At 36.6% G+C, this 25,011-nt stretch overlaps 1 pseudogene; it reads left to right on the top strand.

Annotated features, from left to right (window-relative positions):
* Positions 1–40: 40 nt before the first annotated feature.
* LOC113038226 (gamma-aminobutyric acid receptor subunit alpha-1-like) lies at positions 41–24,793 on the top strand (annotated as a pseudogene).
* Positions 24,794–25,011: the final 218 nt, after the last annotated feature.

Here is a 25,011-nt window from a genome sequence, read left to right as displayed (position 1 = left end):
GAACGGTAGGGATTGTGTAAGCGTTATAATCCCTGGGAAATCGGGGAATTTTGCCTAAATATATCCTGTGCGATCTGAATGTGGGCATCACGGAGAGAGCCTCGCCATATGATCAAGGTTTTACATGAAGCTCTAAATCATTTTGTATGATGTCAATGCAGGATTAACGCACCGATTGTGTATGTAATGTTAATGCGTAGTGCTAACCGGCGGAATGAAAGCTCCCTGTGTTTTATGTGTATATAACTCTTATGCAAATTCATATGTTTATGAGCACATATTAATATTCTAAAATGGCTAAGTGCGATTAAACATTGAGGATTTGCATAGTGGGTCTTGTGGAATACGTAATGACTGTCGTATGGTGTCATGCAAATCTGTGATATTTGTTTACTCTCAGTGCTGATCATGTATATAATTGCTGTAGTATTAATCTACACTAAATGTAAGATGACTACATCAGAGCACAGTATTCCTCCAGTAAACATGCACAGGCTTTGAATTATATCTCAAAGGTTAAAAGGGGGAAATATGAACATTTTGTTCAGCACTTGTTAAACTGGCATAGGGTACTGTGCCTTTATGGGATTTGTGTTTTGATGACTAAATGCATTGCATGAAGTGTCTCGCATTACTCTACTGCAGATCAACCAATAACACAACAAATATAAAATTACAGGTATCCCATAGACAGGCATTTATTGGTGTAGTTGCGTGTGAGCCGACTCTAAAGACTTACTTCTTTTGAGCTTGTGCTTCTAAAAGCATATTTTTAATTATATATTAATGCAAATGCCCCCTATAATCACAATGCTATGGTATGGGTACTGACATCCACTTACCTCGCTTCTTATCTCTGCTCCAGTAAGGATTTATTGAATTCATGTTTTTTCTTTTCTTTAGTGTGGATTCATCCTTTGGAGAATGATGTGGGGTGGAAGAGGAGCAGCTTGGCTTTGGATTTGGGCCTGTTTACTGGTGTCCAGCGTTCTGGCTGGGAAAAGGTATGTTTACGCACCTGAGGTTGATGCATATTTCTCTCACATCTTGAAATGATTAACACATTCTCTGCTTTTGATAAAGAACACTCTCTGTGCTGTAGTTACAGTAATGTTGAGTTTAATATGTGAGGACTTTGATCTAAATGTAAGTCTTTGATCTAAACCTACAACGTTAACTTGAATCAGAAGCTCAGACTTCAAAAAGGATGTCATGCTAATGAAGCTTTCATTAAGCTTTTCATTCTGCAGTCTTTTACTGCTATACTGCTTCGTGAAGTGCTGTTCATTTACGGGTGAATATTGCTGACATACATTGTGAAGTAAAAAAAAAAAAAAAACTGTGTGCGTGTCCGTAATCCATAAGCAACATCAGTGAATTAGTTTATTTAGAAAAAAAAACATTAGTAAGATATATATATGAATATATACATATAACAAATGCAGCCCAATTACTATTTTAAATGTAAGAAAGAATGCAAAGGTTTGTAAATAAACATAAATATTTATTTGGGTGGATTTGGCTTGAAAGCGCTCTTAAGTTTTAATTTAAAAGTGTAATATTAACAAGTTTATATTTCGATGAATGCAGCTTGGATTCATGTGTACTTTTAGCAGAGAATCGTGCCGCAGATTTACTTTTAAATGATTGTTTATAATAATACATAAAGATGAGTTTTAATAATGCATAATATTACATTATTTTACAAAAATCATAGTTACTATGATTGCAAAATGCAATGCAGCATTTGTATTGCTTTAGACATATTTTATACGTTTAGACGGGTGACCGTCACAGTGATGTTGACACTCCCATGAAAAGTTTATAACAATCCTTTAAAAATGCCACAGGCATACAGGGTGTAATGTGAGAGAGCACCATGTCTCTGGACAGCATGCATTCACACTGTTGATGTTCAGATGACCTGTAGATGGGGTTGCTGCACAATATTTAATGGAGATCTGTATGCTGCTCATAAGCACATGGATTTTGCAGTGTGTTATTCGTGTCTGTATGGTTCCTAAATCTGCCAAAATATCTAAAAATGCCCTGAGCTCTAAATTCTTGTGCAGTTATGAGAGGTAAAAGTGGATGTAATTTTGGGTCAGGCTGACATTACAAGCACGCTGTGAGTGTTACTGGCATGCATGCGTAATATATGAGACTGCGTTTTCCTCTCATGACCCCTTTTCCGTGTGGCTCATGGGGTCTGTGTGCATGTGTGTGTGTGTGTGTGTGTATGTCTCTCTGCGCAGATGGGGGAGGGTGGAAGTCTTCTCATTTCATTTTTATTCTCATTGTAAATTTGAGGTCCAAAGGTGTGCGAGACTACTTGTGAAAAAGCCTCTATTTTGCTTTTTTAATTTAATTTTTTTGCTTTTTTATTGTAGAACAGAAATTGAGTGCAAGTCTGCAAGTTTTTTGAGTTTCTTTTTTTTTTTTTTTTTTTTTTTTTAATCAATATGATGTGAAAATGTTTGTATTAATTAAAGCAAATAAATCTGACCTTTGTAGAACATAATGGTCCACATCATAATTTGCTTACATTTAATTTTGGTGACCTAGAAATAGTAAATATTTTCTTTATTAAAATCACCAAAGTGCTCTCAGACTTTTGGACTCCACAAAGGAAAATCTGCTGGGAGACATTAAGACTGATTGAAATGAGTAGAAAAAGCACACGCTGTTCTTCTCAGCGACAGCGGACATATATCATCTGACAATTGAGCTTAAATTTTATTTAACTGCTTTGAATCAATAGTTGTCCATGTTGGTTTAGGGGAAGATTTATAGTGGAATTACTGGCAATAATACCAAACCACAGGACACAAGTTGCATTTCTCTCTCTTTTGGGGTCTGTCGCATCTCTCCCTCTCTCTTTTCTCTGTTTGGAAACACGTCCATGCTTCCTAATCATGATGACCTCATCCTCTCCTTCAAATCTGTTTCCATGCCAAGCTTATTTCTGAAACACCAAACAGTGATTATTGAGTATGCAGTTGCATTTGTGCTCCGGTACCTGCCAGCGGGAAAAGAATGCCAATGATTACCAAAAAAAAAAAGCAAGCAATAATGTATGAACGACCAGCTGGGGATTGTTTTAGAGGCACATATATTGGCCACCGTCCTCACAGGCTCTTATTCATGAAGTCACTATATGATTAAACTGCATTTTGCTCCTAAGCATTGTCTGAAATATTAATGAGCGGCAGAGTTCACTCATGCTTATTTGCATCTAAAAGAGTATTTAGGTAATTAATAATGCATTGTTCCTGTGTATATTCCTCTTCGCTCCTAAGACGGAAGGAGGTTTGTTGTTTGCAAACTCTCTTTAAACCGGCTGGATGTTTGAGAGTTACCCCGAGGAGGGTGTTGCAGTGATTTTACACATCAGGGTGTAATAGGCACTCTTTGCTGGTGACTTTGGGTTTTGAATCAAACGTCTGTTTTGCATTGTCAGTTCCAGTCAAAGCGCAGATGAGCAGAAAGACAACACCACAGTTTTCACCAGGATCCTGGACAGTCTCCTCGATGGCTACGACAACCGTCTCAGGCCTGGACTCGGAGGTACGTGCACAAGTTTCTCTGAGGATTTCTCACCTCATGCATGTGTGTCCCAGTTTCCAGCCCTGTGGGAGATTTCTTCAAACGGATGCAACAGCACTTTTTCTCCTCAGGAAAATAAATCAGTAACTAATAATGTTCCAATCATTTTTATTTATTTTTTGTTCAGAAATAGGTTTATAAATTACTTATTTAGCAATTTTATGTAATTTTATTGCTAATATTTTTATTTCGGTGGTAGGATGCAACATGAAATTCTGCATAAAAAAAAAAATGCTTCTCAGATGTAAATCCAATGTTCTGCAAAGAAAAGAGTTTCCAGAAACACATATATAATACCTTATCAGGTTGTTATATTAAGTGGTTGTGTATAATATTTAAAATACATTTATTTAAACTAAGTATAGTTTATATATATATATATATATATATATATATATATATATATATATATTAACATATTTGCTGACATATAACTCGAGACTTACTGATTCAAACTTTATTTGGAGGGCTATTTGTACACAATGCACATTTCTTAATATTAAGACTAAAATGTGTTAAAGGGATACTCCTCCCCAAAATGAAAATGTTGTCATTAATCACTTACCTCAATGTCATTCCAATCCCGTAAAAACTCTGTTCTTCTTCAGAACACAATTTATCATATTTTGGACAAAACCAGGATGCTTGTGAGTGTCCCATAGACTGCTAAGTAAATTACATTGTCAAGGTCCAGAATAGTATGAAAAGCCTCATCAGAATAGTCAATCTTCCTTCAGTGGTTCAACCTTAACGTTATTAAGCAACAGAGAGAACGCTCTTCTGTGTCAGCCACAGGGATGCACTGTTTTCTTTCAAATCACAGCGAAAATACACATAGATATATATCCTTGGAACTGGTGGAAGACTGACTATTCTGCAGTGTTTGGAATAACGGCGTTTAAAAGAACGGCGTTAGGTAACGATGTTATTTTTTCAGTAACGCGGTAATCTAACTAATTACTTTTCCAGTCGTTATAATGCCGTTTACATTACTGGACGTTAAATGCGGTGCATTACTATGCATTGATTTAATAAACTATGTAATCCGAAGGCACCCCTGGCTCACACAGCGAGTAACGAGATAAGTGATTATGATTGGCTAAGGCAGAGTCATGTGTTTCATAGTAGCCAATCAGAGACAGTGTTTTTACACAGATGCCAGCACATGCGCCAGCTGCGCCAAAAACACACACACACACACGCAACAGCTACACAGAGATTCGCAGCAGATATGGCGAGTCAGGAGCAATCCGATGAAAAGTTGCCATTTTCAAGGTGAAGATATAAGCACTACTTCAAATTCATTGTGGTCAAAGGCAAGAACGAGCATGTAAAGCTAGTGGCCAAAAACACTTTTCTTACAAAGATAATACTTGAAGTGCAGAATAAAACTCTTGACATATAGCATTTTTTTTTTTTTTTTTTTTTTTTTTTACAGTAACGCAAATAGTTACTTTCCCTGGTAAGGAGTTAGTTTTGTTATAGAGTAATTCAGTTACTAACTTTTGAACAAGTAGTGAGTAACTATAACTAATTACTTTTTTAAAGTAACGTTCCCAACACTGCTATTCTGATGAGGCTTTTCATACTTTTCTGGACCTTGACAGTGTAATTTACTTAGCAGTCTATGGGACACTCACAAGCATCCTGGTTTTCATCCAAAATATCTTAAATTGTGTTCTGAAGATGAACGAAGCTTTCACGGGTTTGGAACAGCATGAAGGTAAGTGATTAGTGACTAAAAATTATTTTGGGGTGGAGCATCCCTTTAAAATGTGCACAATTTGCTAAACATGTTCCAACAATCTAGTGTTATGAAACAATCATGCAATGTATAAAGTAATTATGTATTACTGTAATGAAAGCAGGAGATCAGACATTGAAAGTATGGTCATTGAAAGATGGTGAGAGCAGTTTCGTTCTGAACAAACCACATCTACTGAACACTGTTTTCCACATAAATGCAGATCATTTAACACCTGACATAAATTAGCTTTGAACGTAACTGAATGATTCATTGAGTTGGCAAGGAACTCCTCACACATGCGGCATATCATTTTTAATTTTCGGTGCATCTGTTTGACCTTCCTCGCATTAACTTAGCGCCCACAAAGTGACAACTTGTCATAAATAACAAGTGATGTTGACTAACAACTTCTGTCAACATCAGTCATCGTTCTGTGGCACAAAGACATGATGCTTTTCTTTGAGGCAAGAAAGTAAGGAGCATTTTCACATAAACGACACCAAAGTATTTATAGGTTATAGTGGGGTGTGAATAGTATAATGACCAACACTGATTGACACTCAAACTCCTAATTTCTTGCTTCAACAGAGCGTGTAACCGAAGTCAAGACTGACATCTTCGTGACGAGTATTGGGCCGGTCTCAGACCATGACATGGTAAAACTTTTCACTTTCTATATTTTCTATATTTTACTGTTCAGAAGAGTCATTTACATACTTAAATGTTGTTGTTGTTTTGTTTGTTTGTTTACCTGAAAAGCTTGAAATGTCCACCTGGACAGTGTAAAAATGACTGGAAAAGTAAAGTTGTTTCTGATTAAAGCTCTAGCATTATTTGTTGTCAGATGCCGCCTGGTGTGATAAATAGTGTTGTCATTCAGATATTATTCAGTATATATTTCATGATTAATCTGGAGCCACTGTATATACTTGATTAGGGAAATGCACTCTTTTAATATTTTAATAACATAACAGCGTATCCTGCAGAATATCAGATACTGATCGAATCACGTTTCTCGTGCCAAACATAAGTCAAGAAGCAACTCTACATATTATCCAAGCATGCTAGTAAAAAACAAGTCTACTGATTTCAAAAAGCCAGCTAAAAATGGTGTAGGTGTTTTTTTTTCTTTCTTTATATCTGATTCGCTCAGTTATGTGACTCTACGTGGAACATGCGGCTGTATCTCTGTCATAATGCATGATCATGCCAAAATGAATAAATGCTGGCAGCTATGATGATCAGTGGTTGTTAGAATGATTCATGCCACTAATTATGACCACCAGTGCTTCAGAAAACTCATTGCTCCTCTTGACGACTGCAGTTTTACTGAAATAACGGCACAAAAGCTAAAGTCTCAGCTAAAGTCCTCAAAGCATTTGAGGATGAATGAAGAAGGAACTTATTTTGTTCTTTTAGGAGCTTGACAGCAGCTGGTAACTATGACCCATAATCACAAGAGTGTAACGTATTCTTTTAAATATACTGTAACACCTGTAGCTGAAACTACAGAATCTGACCATCATTTGTAGCCTTTCTTCATGTATGGGATGAGAAAAGCTGTGTTATGTTGCAGGAGTACACCATCGATGTGTTCTTCAGGCAGAGCTGGAAGGACGAGAGGCTGAAGTTTAAAGGTCCCATGGCAGTGCTCCGTCTCAACAATCTCATGGCCAGCAAAATCTGGACGCCCGACACGTTTTTCCACAACGGAAAGAAGTCAGTCGCCCATAACATGACCATGCCTAACAAACTTCTGCGGATCAAAGAGGAAGGAACTCTGCTGTACACCATGAGGTGAAGCTGCTGCTTATTTTCCTCTGCTTAGCAAGAACAGATCTGATCACCTTTTCGTGTAATTTCCTTATAATGTAAGTAATATGGGTCTCACTCAGTATAGAAATATATTCAACATATAAAATAAATAAATGCACTAGTCTATAAATGTATATTTTGGATTGCTAGTGTAATTTTGTCATGACATGGCCCTCAGCCTCTCAGGGGACGAACGCACATATCAGGACAACACGTTATAAAGCACCCTTTAGTCGGCCTAATTAGTAGCTTATGATGGAAGTTTATATTTCTGTAAACAAAATAAAAATTGGGTGAAACGTATCATACAGGAACAACATTTACTGATGTATTATGCTGTCAGTTTGTGAGAACAAAGCAGTACATTTAGCAGACGCTTTTATACAAAGCGACTTACAGTGCATTCAGAATATATATTTTTTAACCAGTATGTGTGTTCCCTGGGAATCAAACCCACAACCTTTTGCGCTGTTAATGCAATGCTCAACCACTGAGCCACAGCAGTAGTGATTCCTGTGTAAAATGTGGGTTGGATAGGGCCCCCATATTCAGGGCTTCAAACAGTAATGTGTGATAATAAAAGGTTTGATGAAGTTTGGTTATGTCAGTCATGGTGCATAGAAGAGGAAAATATGTTGTTATTGGTTCTATTCTAAATTCATGAGAGCTCTGAAGATGCTTTATTATATATTGTTGATAATTTTCAATAAAGTGACAATAATAACAATTCATAGCAAGAGAACACAGATGCCAAAGCTGATGCTCAATCCCTATGGAACTGTCTCAGATTTGGTGAAAATTGCAAATGTTTAGCAAATAAATAATTTATAGACAGCAACATATACATTCCCAACATTTTAATTATGCAATCTCAAATTGAAACCTTAAATGACAAGGGAATGTTGATATTTAGCCAGTGTCTAAACCCTCAGGTGGCCTCAGTATGCATAATATTTAGATCATATTTTAAATTAAATGCTGTAATAAACACAGATGAGACCACAAAATATATTTGTATATTTGTACAATACATTATATCGGGTCAAAATATTTTTTTTTCTTTTATGCCAAAAATCTTTAGGATATTGAGTAAAGATCATGTTCCATGAATATATTTTGTACATTTCCTACCGTAAATATATCAAAACTTAATTTTTTATTAGTAATATGCATTGCTAAGAACTTGATGTACAGTATCAATCCCAATAAAAAAAAAACATAAAAAAACGGACCCTTATGACTGGTTTGCGTTCCACAAGTGTATGGTTACATCTTTAAATTCACAATGGGCGAGCAGCAACAGCACATCAGTGGATTTCAATATCAATGCATTGTTTTACACCGCTAAATAACAATTATATACACATCCATCTATCCTCATACTGTCCAAATATATCAGTGGGGGGGGGGGGGGTTAATTGACTGACTATAATATTGTATCCCGCTTTCTCTCTATCTGTCTCAGGCTTACAGTCAGAGCTGAATGTCCAATGCATTTGGAGGACTTCCCAATGGATGCCCATGCTTGCCCTCTCAAATTCGGCAGCTGTAAGTACTGCATCATTATACACGCTTCCGTTGAAAGTTCACATATTACTCTGCGTCTCCAGGCTTAGTAGTGTGAGCAGATGGGGACACTCTCTTAGGCCCACAGAGCGTAGAGATCATCTCTGCACAACACGTCCACTCAGCCAGTCGAACTGATTTAGCGAGCTCTACCTCGACCCAACTAATCCTCACAGAGAAAGAACAGATGCATCTGCACTGGAGGAAGAGTGGGGGGGGGGCACATGAATAAAAAACAAGCTTGTGACTCAAAGCCATGAGGCTCTAAATATTTCAGCGTCTGCTGCGTCTCCGCTGTGCTTGAGAATCGGCTGCAGTATACGGCTGACGAGTGAGGCTTGATTCTGTGTTGTTTGTGTTTGTCAGATGCCTACACGAGGGCTGAGGTGGTGTACGTTTGGACACGAGGGGCGGCTCAGTCTGTGGTCGTGGCTGACGATGGCTCTAGGCTCAACCAGTATGACTTGATGGGACAGACGGTGGACTCAGGTGTGGTGCAGTCCAGCACAGGTGCGTGCTTCCACTCTCTGATGCTTACAAATTAAGCCTATGGTTATGTTTTATGGTTTTTTAAGTTTAGCCAAAGTAGAATGCTCCAATATACTATATATAACAATTTGAATAATAGAATAAAATAAATTGCCCTTTAATTGGTAAATATTAAATGAATTGTATTTTGATGCCATACTTGTAAAAAGAGTTTTCAGTGAAGTTTCGAAATTCTTGCTTGAGGAAACATGACGATATACAGTTACAATGTTTCATGCTTTTGTGCTTGGGTGAGCAGTTTGTGAACTGACTTCCTGAATACACATGAAATCACCAACATTAAAACAAACCAATGAGAACACAGAACAATAATGACGATTCAGACGCCGAAGCTGATGTGGATCCACTCACCTGAATCCCTCTGGAACAGTCTCAGATTTGCAGAAAATTACAGTTGCTTGGCAAATAAATAAGTTACAGACAGTTACATATGCATTCCAAACATTTTAATAATGCAATCTAACTGTTGCACCTTAAGCGACAAGTTTTTCATTTGATTGGATGTTGATTTGACTTGACTTGATTTTTTAATAAGTTTAGCCAAAGTAGCATGTTCCAGATTTGATAATTTCCCTTGTGGATGTGCAAATTATTATTGTGCTCCCTCTTTTACTGGCCAACTGATACAGATAAAAAAGGATCCAAATTGGGTGACTTTGTTCATTGGACTACCTCCCTTTTCAGCAATATAATCTGGTGGATTTAGTTAAAAACAATAAACACCTTGTCATTATCAGTCAGTAAACTCAGTCAATAAAAAATATTTTATTATTTATTCTTTTTCTCTTAATTTCACTTGTGGTTTCTGGACCCACATTATGCTAAATATTTCTTTTCTTTTTTTACCGAAAGCTAATTCAGACTACAACAAACAACAACTACAACAAAAATTCTACTGTGCTTTTCAATAAACACAAAACAGAAATGTGAAAACAGCATCATACAACATGTTCTATTTTAAGCACCATATTTGCATATAAACAATCTGATAAACATATGCATTCTAAATCTAATTCATGAGTGTCTCCTGAATTGCTCTTATGTTAACTAAGAATGATTTTGTAGCATTTGCACATGCTTTAAATATCACATCTTCCAGATGAAAACACACATGAGCACTATATGGTACTATATTTGTTCCCATGTGGGAAATGCAGGTGCAGATTAGCGGCATCAGACATAACGCGCTTAAACTCCATGATGTTTTCCATACACATGAATATGGACAATCCACGGAAAAACATGAAACAAAAAATGTGCAGTGATTAATGAATAATGCATGATCTGCCATAACAACACATGCATACTGTATAAGCAGTATTCTATAATATAGAGTAAAGAAATAGTAAATGAAATAACTACATGATATCTGTTTGTGTTTTAAAGTTCATCATGCATAAATTAGGAAACTTCAACTATACTTGTTAAAGAAGTAATCTTTGCTTAGAGAAAGTAGTTTTAGGAAACGGGTTTGTCTCTGTGAAGTAGTCTCATTCTGTGCCTCTGCTGTTGTACGTACGGATTAGGGAACATGATTAATTGCATTCATTTTGTGTTAATTTCTTTATAATGAACCATGGTAAATTAACATGTTTAACTGACCGTCCTAATATACGCATTAATTAATGTATATTAAAAAAAATCTCCTTCTCTTTCACTTCCAGGAGAGTATGTTGTCATGAAAACACATTTCCACCTCAAGAGGAAGATCGGTTACTTTGTCATCCAGACTTATTTGCCGTGCATCATGACCGTGATCCTGTCCCAGGTGTCCTTCTGGCTCAACAGGGAATCTGTCCCCGCCAGAACTGTGTTTGGTGAGTGTCCTTTGAGTTATAATCAATTAAATAAATAGTTAATCGTGGGAACTGGTCCCCAAACTAAGGTGTGACCAAATAGATAAGCTGGAATATCAAGCATAAATGTTCAGGATGTGAAGCAAAGCCACTTTTAGTTTTGGGGTCTGAATCTGTAACAATGGCAAAATTATTTAAAAATGATTGATTTATTTGTTTATAAGTCATCATCCAAGCCTTTCTGATTAAGGTACTCAGCTTCAGGCACATCCTGAAAATCCTTTATACGATATCTAGGTCAGCAGGATTTGGGACAGAAGAGGATTCAAGGATCTTGCTCAAATTTAGCAAACTTGCTCAAATGTATTTGGTCTTAAAGAATTATCCATTTCCAGTTACAGCTTAATGAAATCCTCCTGTTTTCTTCAATACTTTATAAAAAGGCTGCATGCATTGATTGCTAGTGCTTTTTAGGAGAAGCATGCAAACTGCAAAATCATAAATCCTTAATTTGACAGCGAGCACAACAGTTTTCAAAGTTTTAAACTGTGCCAGGAGGATTCTGTGTGATGTATTATGTAACACATATCAGAGAGGAGAGATTTCTGTCCGCTTGTCGGGTTACCCTTGATTTAAGTCTCCTGACTGGGCACTTTGGATTCCCAAGCGTTTGCATCTCAGACAAATGTTAAAAGTTGCCTCTGAGAGCTGTCTGTGCCTTAGTTCTTGCTGGGTAGCTTGACTGTAGCCTTGCAAAACTATATTCACATTCTCGATTCTGTTAACTTGTATTACACAAATGCACTCTGATTGAAACATATCCAAGGACCCAAGGATTTTTTTCTTTTTCTTGGGAAATATAATAAAAGAATAGTGCCTTGTTGGCAAAGGCTATTTACAATAACTTTGTGCACCATTGTCTGGTTGATTGGCCCAAGTTTGAATGAACGCTTTTCTAGTCCTGTTTTCTCTCTCTCTTTTCACATCACATTATTCTATTTGAAATATTCATAACTACCAACTGATTTTGCACTACTGACAGAAATTAAGATTTTTTTTTTTTTTTTTTTAAGATAATGTAATTATTCTAGAATCCATAATTATTCTATAAACGTCACTTTAACGGCTGAGAGAAATAGCCTAACAGGTTTCATAGTCCACATAGTTTCACTGTGTCTTTTCTTTTTTCTACCCACCACTGAACCTGTTCTGCATTATGAGTTAGGTCAGCTCTGAATCAATTCAAACAAAGGCTAAATACGACTGGACTCAGTTACTAGACAGCTATGTTTCCATCACCCTGTTTTTATGTGCATTTTGAAGTACTACATCTGAAACGAATGATAAAAATAGGAACATTTCTGATAAAAATCCCTTAATCCGCAAAAAAGTTTTTACAGTCGCTTGATGTGGTTTTTGACTTGTGTGAAAAGGGTTAATGCGAATAATGGGAGATGGAAACGCATTTACCAAGTAAATTTCTCCATGTGCATCAAAAAAGTCATGTGACTTTACACTATGGGACGGCAAAACCTGACTAACCAGGGGACCGATCTCGTTCCACAGCGTCTGAAATGTTTTGCTGATTCTGAAATGCTCGAGCAAAGTTTTCATCAAAGTATTTCTGTACAACTGCCTCCCTGAACTGTTCCATTACTGCATTCCCAAACAGCAGCATCCACCTCTGAAAGCATTGACTGCATTTATTGCGTTTCGTCTGCTCGTTTTGAGGTGCAAGTCATTTATTAAATATTAAAATGACTATATTCATTGCCTAAAATTCTCAGACTGGGCTAAAATCAGCTAGTCCTCGAGGTAATTAGAAACACACATGCTCTTGAGCCTGAATGGAGCCAGAGCAGTGTCCATGTTCTCTGTGAAGAAACAAGGTGATCCCCTAATGCAAATCTCAGTACCATGTACAAACCACCGTAGAGCAGACAGAGCAGAATCAACCATGGAGCAATTAACTTCACGCGCCAAGTTTTGATAGCCTAAAGAAACAAATCGGTCCATGCATCCTGAACACTCATGGAGGTAGAGCATCCTCAGATTACAAAACGAACGTAGTCAGACAGAACCATTGTGACGGGCCTAGCTTTCTCCATTCTCAAAAAGAAACAGCATTGTGTTCCACTTTAAAGGAACATAAACTCCACTTAAAATGAGCTGCTGAAACAAAATGAAACTCTGAAGATTGCATGGCTAGATAATTGATTTCCTGAAGGAAAGAGATCTGAGAAGTAATGGCGAGGGTGCGTTCTTTTAAGGCAATTAATGCCATCAGCTAATGAACTAGGATGAGTCTATCTCATCACACCTGAAGGGTATCCCATAATGTACGCTTTTTAGTGCATCATCTTGAGGAAAGTTTTCTCTCATTTGCCTCCAGAAGAAACAACATCTTGATTCATGAAACTGAACTACATTAACAACATCTCGAATGAGAAACCTTAACAAGTGTTAGGACACAAGCACTTAACAACTGAATAAATACAGGGAGCACGATGTTATCTGAATGTTGAAGAATTGGTTGAGAAAGGCCTAAAATGGAAACATCAAATTGTACATGCTTGATTGATGGGAAAACCTACCCTGGAGGGTACAGTTCCATCAACATTTGCTGAACCTTAGGTATTACTTTCTTTTGTATAGAACGCAAAAGATATGTAGAAGAACGTCCAAGAAGCTAATTTTCTTTCTAAATAATGACCACAGCTGTCTTGTCCACTTCCAGTAGCTTGGAACTTTCTGCCAAATAATGAAACACATGTTCTATGGAAAGTCAGTTTTGGGACAGCATGAGGGTGAGCAGATAATGAGTATGGTTTAATTTTTGGGGAGTGGATTATCCTTTTAACAAAAGACAATGGAGTAAATATCTATGATAGCACAACACGCTGATAAACTACCCTGCTGGTTCATCATTTGATTTATAACAAAGCATAAAGCCGATAGTTTGGTTTATGTTGGTGTGAAGAAGTCAGTAAAGTCACAAGACTATGATGTTAAAGGAAAATGATGAGCAGTATTATGGGTCCATGGGGGATCTACCTGTATATCACAGAAGCAGCAGCACAAGACTGAACATATTGTGCTGAAGATATTACTCTGGAGACCTGGGGTTTTGGAAGCTAACCAGAGAGACGGTTCATATTGCTTCTGGATAGGTCTCAAGACCAGGATAACATTGTTGAGACGTAGAACTGTAAGCTTAATATTATCAGTGCAGAGAGAGAGAGAGATATGACTAAATAACTCAAGACAGCCGAGACTCAAATTCCACCCAAACAAAGCTGCTGAAAAGGCCTTTTAAGAAGTAATCTTCAACAACAAAGAACATCTTTACCATGCAATTCTGAGAGTAATATGGAAATTAGGCCAAGGATGTTAAAGTGTCCAATAGAACATAAGGAACTCACAGAATTAATTAATCGCACATTAAATTTGGAGAAATTACTCTGAAAATATAATTTTAAGTCATTGTTGTGCAAATTATCAAACAGAGATTACAAAAAGTAGATTCAGCAAGAAATATTTAGTTTGATAAAGTTTATTACATATAATCTTTTGAACCATGCGAGTAAATGATGACAAAATTTTTGGTTAGGTGAACTATAACTTACATTTTTTGGGGGGGTTATTATTACTATAAAAAAATATTAAATTATTTATTTAATGATATGATACTCTAATAAACTAAGGCTGCCAGTAGGTGCTGGTAAATGTCTTAATGATTAAGTCATCGAGTCATTTATTCATTGGTTTGATTCATTCAAATGGCTGACTCATTCAGGAGTGAAGTAAATGGTTCTTTATGAATGGTTCATTGAATCATTAGGCTTTTTCGGCTTGAAGTGGATCATCACCATCAGACCGATCGGTGTGTGACATCATCATCTCCATCAGACCGATCGGTGTGTGACATCATCATCTCCATCAGACCGATCGGTGTGTGACATCATCATCTCCATCAGACCGATCGGTGTGTGACATCATCGTCTCCATCAGACCGATCGGTGTGTGACATCATCATCTCCATCAGACCGATCGGTGTGTGACATCATCATCTCCATCAGACCGATCGGTGTGTGACATCATCATCTCCATCAGACCGATCGGTGTGTGACATCATCGTCACCATCAGACCGATCGGTGTGTGACATCATCGTCTCCATCAGACCGATCGGTGTGTGACATCATCGTCTCCATCAGACCGATCGGTGTGTGACATCATCGTCACCATCAGACCGATCGGTGTGTGACATCATCGTCACCATCAGACCGATCGGTGTGTGACATCATCGTCACCATCAGACCGATCGGTGTGTGACATCATCGTCTCCATCAGATCGATCGGTGTGTGACATCATCGTCTCCATCAGATCGATCGGTGTGTGACATCATCGTCACCATCAGATCGATCGGTGTGTGACTTCATCGTCTCCATCAGACTGATCGGTGTGTGACATCATCGTCTCCATCAGACTGATCGGTGTGTGACTTCATCGTCTCCATCAGACCGATCGGTGTGTGACATCATCGTCTCCATCAGATCGATCGGTGTGTGACATCATCGTCTCCATCAGATCGATCGGTGTGTGACATCATCGTCACCATCAGATCGATCGGTGTGTGACTTCATCGTCTCCATCAGACTGATCGGTGTGTGACATCATCGTCTCCATCAGACCGATCGGTGTGTGACATCATCGTCTCCATCAGATCGATCGGTGTGTGACTTCATCATCTCCATCAGACTGATCTGTGTGTGACATCATCGTCTCCATCAGATCGATCGGTGTGTGACATCATCGTCTCCATCAGACCGATCTGTGTGTGACATCTCCATCAGACCGATCAGTGTGTGACATCATCATCTCCATCAGATCGATCGGTGTGTGACTTCATCATCTCCATCAGACTGATCTGTGTGTGACATCATCGTCTCCATCAGACCGATCTGTGTATGACATCAAAGAACCACAAGAGCTTTAGAAAGCAGACGACTCCTTGTGCTTCTGATTCTTTCTCGTGGTACTTTGATGTCATCACCGATCGGTCTGTGCAGCGCTGCTTCAAAGCCAACGCATATGCCAGTGTTTCAACACGCCAAATGGTTCACCAAATTCATTCAAAACATGGATTAAGAAATTAAATGCCGCTGTGGGTTAACTTAAGTAGCACTTGAAAATCATCTTAGATCTACGAGTGCTCTGGAGTAATCGTAAAGTCCTAAGTGCATCGTAAGAAGACAGATTTATGTGATCACCTGCAGGACAATCGGCAGATTACACCTTTAACTGGATTCAAGTGCTATGTGATTAATATATAAGGATTTGATTGTGCTTTATTGTTATTATATTCATTTATAAATTAAATAATTAAAAAGGGCAGGAAAAAATTTCAATAAACATATAAACATACATAGTGTGATATTGCACTTAGCCTACAGCTCGTGTGATATTTCTTAACTACGTGATGTAAATATGAGACACAATTTCAAAAAGGGACATTTTGCCCCATGCTCTGCTTCGTATTAGTCATCAATCGACTGAATGAACTGGCAGATGATGCACAGAGGTCTGGGGCAGGGCAAGTGTGTCAGATGCGTTAATAATTATAATGCGTTATTTTTCCCCATAATTAATTAATCTAATTAACATGTTAAATAACCAGCCCTAATAGTTGCGATTAATCATTTGTCAGCACTATATATGTATAGTCATATATAAAAAGAAAATGCATCTAGAATCTTCTCCAGGTTTTTATTTTATTTTATTTTATTTTATTTTATTTTATTTTATTTTATTTCAGACATGTTTCTTGAACACTCCCCCATCTCCCCCTTTGTGGATCAACAACAAAAAAAAATAAAGAAAATAAAAGAAAGAACAATTTATAATTTTATCGACATTTTATTGCTATATTACATGCTTGCCAAAAAGAAAATGTGCTCTTTTTTTTCTCCATCATTTATAGTCTCCACAGGCTTTCTTTCCCCAACAACATTACTGAACACCTTTGAGAGTTAATTTCATTTTTGTTGCAATATCATTATTCATTGTTCCTTAATTTGGCTCTTATCCTGTTGTGTGTCATGGAAAATTTTGTGAAAGGATACAGATCATCTTAACAAATGTTCTGTATTTAAACAAGATGAGTGGAATTTTTTCAGAACCATGCCGACTAAACTAATTAAAGCTTTACCTTTGGGTGTATCTTTACAGCATCGTTTCACATGGACACTTTCGGCAAAATCTGCCCTAAATATTTAGCTATTTTTATTATGAATAGTACTGAAGTACCAAATATATCTTATTGACATGTTTGTCACGTGAAAGCAAACAGCAAATGTGGGGTTATTTTTCTCTGGTATTACTTTTGTGGCTTAAAAACAGATAAACATTGTTAATGAAGCGATGCGAATCAGTGTTTGCCAAGAGGATCAGCCTGATTTCAGGATGAAGGCACGTATTGAGCAGAAGAGATAGCAGTAATAAATATGCACTACAATTTCAGTTTAATTACATTCAACAGGACACATAATTCATTATAATGAATGTTTGCCAGCCAACACAGTTCACATTGAAAATGTGTTCTAAAATTTATAGAAACACTGTGTAGAGAACTGAGTGCATTGTCTACTGGAGATCTTGCCTCATTACAGGATCTCTTTGAGGATCCATGGTCACAAAACATTAAAAGCTCTCGGCAGTTCTTTGTACTTCATGTAGGTCAGTATATATTATCTCTGAACTGAATTAGTGACAGAGTATGCTAATGTTATTAGAACATCTAAGAAACAGCAGAAACCACGAGCATGTTTTTATTTTCAATTCTTCTTTTGGAAGGTTTTTATTGATGCGGTAAGATTCACCAATTTTTTTTTTTTTTATTATAGGCTAGTGTTGTTGAATTGTTGAATTCGTGTAGCATTCTAATGAAACATTTACAGTCATTTTACATAGCTTTGAATGAATCTTAAATGTAGATACGTGCTTTGAGCCACATAAATTTGATTATTTTCAACATGTGGATAGATTAAGGACTAAAACAGCTAAAGAGTAGCTACATAAAACATTGTTCTATCATACTAATATATATTGTTGACAGTGCATACCATAAATATTCTTAAACATCAGGAGATATTAACTATGGCCAAGAATGGCCAAACTTTGAGTTTATAGAAAGGCAATGTCATCACAAATAACCACTCGTTACAACAGAGATGCTGTCATATTAACAACATAGACTCATTGTAAATACGTGCCTCTACCTACATTTCTGAAAAAAAAAAAAAAAAACTATACACACAAATCGCTGAAGTTTCCAGTTGAAATGAACACTTGCGGCCGTTAAACTCAGATTTAAGAGTTAAACTCTTATTCCTTTTCACATTAAGTATGATTTACAGGTTTACAGTTTCAATCAATAAAGCCTATTTTTTTGCAGAATATTATGTTATGACTTCAAAACGAGTATAACATGCTGCGAGGTTTGAAAACTGATACTTTTGAACATTGTCGTCACATATACAGCTCCAGTACGAATGCTGAGAAATAACAGTTCAACCAAACAGATCAAATCCATTCAAATAAAAAGGAAGATAAAATAGCACGATTGCCTCACGGTAACAGTTTTGCATTTGTTAACATTGCATTTGTGTAGGGGATATTTTCAACATGATAGGGCATTAACTTTTAGAGACGTTATGAACCACCACAATGCATACCTGAAGCAACGTAATAAAAACACCGAAAAAAACACGTCAAAAAGTGCCAGTGTTCACGTATTGAACCTGCTTAGTAATGCCACTCACTGGACATTTCAGTTTGAAACTGCCATAAAACATGCGATGACGGTGTTGCAGAAATCTATTTAGAGCATCAACTTTATAAAAGCTTGAAAGTTGTGTCCGTGACGTTACCCATAGGTTTCTGAAAAATGTTTTTGAAGCTAAAAATGGACGGAGCCATCCATCGCCAACTTGGCAGCGCATCACTCCCAGATAATCAAAAATGGGCAAAGATGTGAGTGGAGCTGGTCCCCCACCCAGTTCGACGGTGGGGACAGCAGGGCAATCCACCTGTCAATCAAGTGGCCACACCCTTTATTATGCAGAACTTTAATGGTGCATTCACACCAGATGTAAATTAAGCATTACACGTGAGTAATTTACATGTTAAGTTAATGCAAAGGCTCAAATAGACAACCTGCTATGCGATTCGCGCGAATGAGGTTCCAAAATCGGCGAAACACGTTTCTAAATAGGCTCTGTCTTTATAAATAACCAGCAGATTTGAGTTTTAAACATCTACATTCTCACCTGAAATACCTTTAAAACTTCATTTCATGACATGATAACAGTAATAATTTGAAAATTATCCAAAAAAACGGTGGTTGAAATCACAATGTTGCGTGAACTCAACTGGCTGAAACCCCCCATGATGCAGATTTGCATCTGTTGTGAAGTTAATTTCACGTTCGAATGAAGCAAATAAACTCAAAATGTTCAAGCGTCCAACTATGCGCGCATAGCTTCAATAGATTTATTTGTGCAAGTCTGGTGTGAACGCATAGTAAGGTTTAATATAATTTAAGCGGATAATTAGCAAAAAAATAAACCCCCTTACAGTTGTAATGGGGGCAAAATTTGATATATAGACCACAATTGCTTTTTGTACTAGTCTGTAAAAAAAAGGAAATAAATAAATTAAAAATGTTCTAAAAATGGGCATTTTAACATGGGGACGATTAACTGCAGTTTCAGTCATTTCCGTGTTGATTTCAAGAGGCACGTTTGAGTCTGTGTTGCATGTAAATATATCTCTGAGGAATGTTTTCGTAACCTTGTTGATTACCTTAAAATAGGAGTTCAGTACAATAGAGTTCAATAGAGACAGTTCTGAAGACCAAAGGGGCCCATCAGTATTAAACACAATTTGTTTTCTGGCAGACTGATTAAAACCTGACGTATAGTTGTTAAATGCACACGCTTTTCTTATGCTTTGTCCGCTGCAGGAGTGACCACTGTCCTTACCATGACCACCCTGAGTATCAGCGCAAGAAACTCTCTGCCCAAGGTGGCCTACGCCACAGCCATGGACTGGTTCATCGCCGTCTGCTACGCCTTTGTCTTCTCGGCTCTCATTGAGTTTGCCACTGTAAACTACTTCACCAAGAGGGGGTACGCCTGGGACGGGAAAAGTGTGGTGCCAGAAAAGGTAAAACCATTTCAGTTTTCAAACAAACGAGGGGGAAAAAAGTTTTAGTCGTACTTCAATAAAGGACTTGTTTTGTAATATGTAATTTTTTCACACTCTCGTGATATTTAGAAGTTACTGTTTTCCATACACTGACAGTGTACCGTGCTTACATTTACTGTATAATATTATATTAGGAAAATGACTTATAATATGGTAATACTTTACAATAAGGTTCCATTAGTTAATGTTAGTTAATGTATTAATTAACATGACCGAACAATGAACAATACATTTATTACAGTATATGTTATTCTTTTTTAAAGTAAGTTAATGAGAATACAGTTGTTGACTGTTAGTTTGTGTTAATTCAGAGTACATTAACTATTTACAAGCACAACATTTTAATAATGCATTAGTAAATGGTGAAATTAACATGAACTAAGATTAATAAATGCTGAAGAACTATTGGTCATTCTTAGTTTGTTAACCAAAGTAGTTAACTCATGTTAACTGATGAACCTTATTGTAAAGTGTTACCAAAATAACCTAAAACAGTTTAATAATAGGAAACTTTTGCATGATTACAATTAAATTTTGTGAAATTTAGAGACAGTTACTATGATCTAGCATCTCAACAAAAGGACTATGCATTGTCTTGACTTACTATATGGTAATAATTATAGTATCTTGTAAAAAAATTAAGTTTTTGCATAATGATACAATTTTTTATTTCATAATAATTTAGTTTTTCACAATAATATGACATTTTCTTCTAATAATTAATAATTACACTAGCGACATCCACCGGTCAAATCCGCATAAATTCGAAAAGATCATGCACAGTAATTGTTTTCATTCACATATGATCTATAGTTTAATTATAGCATCAATTAACATATTATTCCTTTGTAGCGCATTTTATGAACAAAACGATACTCAATGACGCTATAGTTAGGTATCAACAATACCAGCAATAGTAAGAGCCGATGACATACTTCCTGTTGACCTCCCTTACAGCAAAAGAAGAAGAAGGAGTCATTGCTGAAAAAGAACAACACCTACACCGCTGCGACGGCGACGACGTTTGCTCCGAACATTGCCAGAGACCCTGGTTTGGCAACTATTGCTAAAAGTGCCCCCCTCCACCAACCGAGCCCAAGGAAGAGCCGAAACCCAAAGCCCCCGAGGCCAAGAAGACCTTCAACAGCGTGAGCAAGATCGACAGGATCGCCAGAATAGCTTTCCCGCTGCTCTTCGGAACCTTTAACTTGGTGTATTGGGCAACTTACTTAAATAAAAAACCCAAATTACAGGGCGCCGTGCAGCCACACTAATTCTATCGCCCCGGTTTTTCTCTCTTTTCTTTCTTATGTTTCTAAACAATGACAAAAAATGTGAAGCGAAGCGATTTGTTTCAATGATAGTCAAGCTCCCACTTTGTGTCGACATATTTAACATTACTGTATCTTCCTATATTATAACGAGAGGGACTGTATTATGTACAAACCACTGCACTGGAAGAAAACTCATACTATATATACAAACAGACACAGTATATCAGACCTGAGAGAATGCTATTCTGCAAATGCACATAGAATTATAGTTTAAAACTCTTTCCTTAGAGAATAGTTAACCCAAAAAAAAACGTCATTAAATAAGCTCCCTTGTGTTGTTCCAATCCTGTATGCTCTTGCTGAACACAAAAGGTGACACTTTTTGCTCTTTCTGTTATAATGGCAGTTTTAGTGAAAAACAACAACACGCAGCGTAAAATTAAACGTAGTCTTTGCAAATCACGCACTTTATTCCAAGTCTTCTGATGTGCTCCTCACCCCTTAGAAATATATATATATATATGTTGTATGCAGTTTTTTTTAATGTCGCTCTCATTTTCTTTTTCTTTGTTTGATTGTTTTTGGACATATGTGCTGATGGTGTTATTGTACGTGTAAACATTCGAAAGAATCTTCTACTTTTGTGTTTCAGAAGAAAAAACAGACAAAACAGGTTTAAAACAACATGAGGGGGAAAAAAAATAATAATAAAAAAACGGGGTGAACTGTTCTTTTTAGATTCTTTTAACATAAAATATGTTTTTGCATTACATTAGCAATGTCCATGGAATACGTTTGCATGGGTGATGCAGAAAACCCAGTTTGAACCAGTCCTGTGTTCCTCTGTTTCTTCTCTTTAGCCTGTGTTCTGTTGTTTGACCTTATATTCGACTAGGATTCCATTAACAGCAATAAAACATGTCTCAGTGGGGAAAAAAACAATCATTAACTCAAGTGTAGAGAAAAGGTTCGTGTGTATATCATAAAGCATACTATTTATTTTGTTTTCATGTAAATATTATAAAATCTTAGAGATGTCAATATTAATTTTGAGCTTTGCTAAATGTAACTACAAGGTACAAACTCAGTGCTTGACAGAGAGAGAGAGTGCATTGTGTTTTGGAAATTCGGGTATATGAATATTGATTTTATTTTTATTTATGTTTTTTGTTTTCTAGATCCTAGTTTTGATTTACCTTTTGATGATTATGCGTGTGCCGATATAAGTAAAATCTAGTATTTTAAGGAGGGACTAAAGTAGATGCTTAGAAAGAATGTAAACGTCTGTCTTGGTGTCGGAATGCAATTTTATATTTAGCATTTAAATACTCTTTATTGATTTTAGTAGATGCTTTTTAAAAGAGAAATTATGGCGGGTGCTTATGTGATATATAAATGATGGCACTAGGGTTACTCGCTAGCATCACTTAAAGTGAACGAGTCCGAGTGGATCAAGAGTAGTGCCTTGTATATATTTGCAAGTTAAGAGCGTACTTTCTTAGAAGGTGCTCTCCTTGTTTCTTTGAATTAGATATAGTCAACCTTTCAAAAACATCACTGAAGAACGTATCAGCCACACTGCCTTCGTCTCACAGCCCATAGTGAACATATATTCCATTCCAGACATGTTTGTCTCTGCTCGTTAATGAAAACTAAAAGAAGACATGTCTAGCGATTAGCCATGTATGTGAATACCCTGTTCTACATATAAATATGTCTTGTAGTGCTATAACAATGCCAGTTTTGTTTATTTCTTTATGTTTGTGGCATGTCAGTCGCTCTTCTTGAAAAGAAACCAAACTTATAAAGAGCACGCTCTCTACTTTTGGACTGAGAGTAAAAAAAAAAGGAAATAAGTTCTCTTTAATGAGGAACTTTGACATTATCATACTTTACTTTGATGTAGCAATATAGGTTAGTAAGGGCTTTTCTGTGACGGAAAGTGATAAAAGGCACAACATTCGGATCAAATTCAGTTGCTCTTCTTTGGTATGTTTATGAATGCCTGAAATAAGAAGCTCTTATAAGTTGCCATTACTCCTCTTCTTCTTGTTTTTTTTTTTTTTTTTTGTCGATTTGTTACTTTTTTTTTCTCAAAATAATGTGCACACAAAAAATTTGTAACTGATGTTTTTTGGGGTACAACACTCACATTTTCTGTGATGCAGATAAATGTTGTGTTATCCCTCTTCATTTTATTCTCTGATCTTCACAAAGAGCTTTTTGACAGAATCTAGAGTTTGCTGAGTTTGTGCCAGATTGAGCAAAGATGGAAAGTTTATTCTGGGATATGTGTGAAACAGTATGTAAATGCACAGTCGTTGGAGCCAGACTTTTGTGAATGCGGTAAAATTATGAGTTCACTGATGCTATACACACACACACACACACACACACACACACACACACATTCCATGATGATACTTGTTCTAAAGATGCAACATTTTATTTGTACCAACCTCTTGCATTTTGCACATTATAGGCATATTTAATATTTATGTAGTCAGCTTTGTGCTATGCAAGGGTAGCTTTAAACCGTATTAATTAGCTTCACACCCTCCCCACTGTTGTTTCCAGTATATATTGTAAAAAGTCATTTACGAACTGTTCACCCTATTTAGCTGTTTATGACTCTTTGTCATTCTGGAAGCATGTAAAGACGGGTGTTTCAGATCTAGAATAATCCATTTTAAAGACAGGGTAATGTGGCAATAAAAAAATAAATAAAAAAGATAGATTGAAAAGAACATTTCAGTTATATGTATTATATTATTTACACAACGGATAATAGATATATTTAGATTGTTTTGTTGCATCTAATAATATATATTTTTGATGACCTGTGCTATGGATTAAGAACTTGTAATTTTACTTTATTTGTCTTATGGGAGATTATAGCATTTCATATGCACACCAGATTGTAAAAGTGGTAACATTTTTGATTTTGCTCTGTACTGAAGAAATCCAACACTGCATTTGTGCTTGGCAAAAGTTGAACATGTGCATAAACGGTCAGCAATGTGCACACGTCCAGAGGCGAAGTATGATGTATTCTGTACTGTACACTGGGAAATCGTCTTTGTAAAAGTTTGCTTTCTTAAATGTCATGGCCCTGTAGAATTTGATTATCTTCATTAGTCATTCAATAAAATAAAAAAGAAATCGATCCATTTTGGTCGTTTTTGTTGCTTTAATTTGCTTGATGCATATTTTTGCATCAAGTTTTCTACGGGTATCCCTGACACTTGTTCAAACAGGAGGAAAACAGAAGACAAATCCATCTGCAGATTATAAAATCTGACAAAAGTGAATCAAATCAGATAGCTGTCCTCCAAAGATGCACCCTTAGTTAAAGCCTGAGAGGAAGCAACACACCGAGTAGTGAGCGA

The sequence above is a fragment of the Carassius auratus genome, chromosome 21 (genome assembly GCF_003368295.1).
Source record: "Carassius auratus strain Wakin chromosome 21, ASM336829v1, whole genome shotgun sequence".
Taxonomy (NCBI): Eukaryota; Metazoa; Chordata; class Actinopteri; order Cypriniformes; family Cyprinidae; genus Carassius; species Carassius auratus.
The sequence above is the reverse complement of the archived record's forward strand: the minus strand, read 5'-3'. Positions and strand labels throughout refer to the sequence as shown.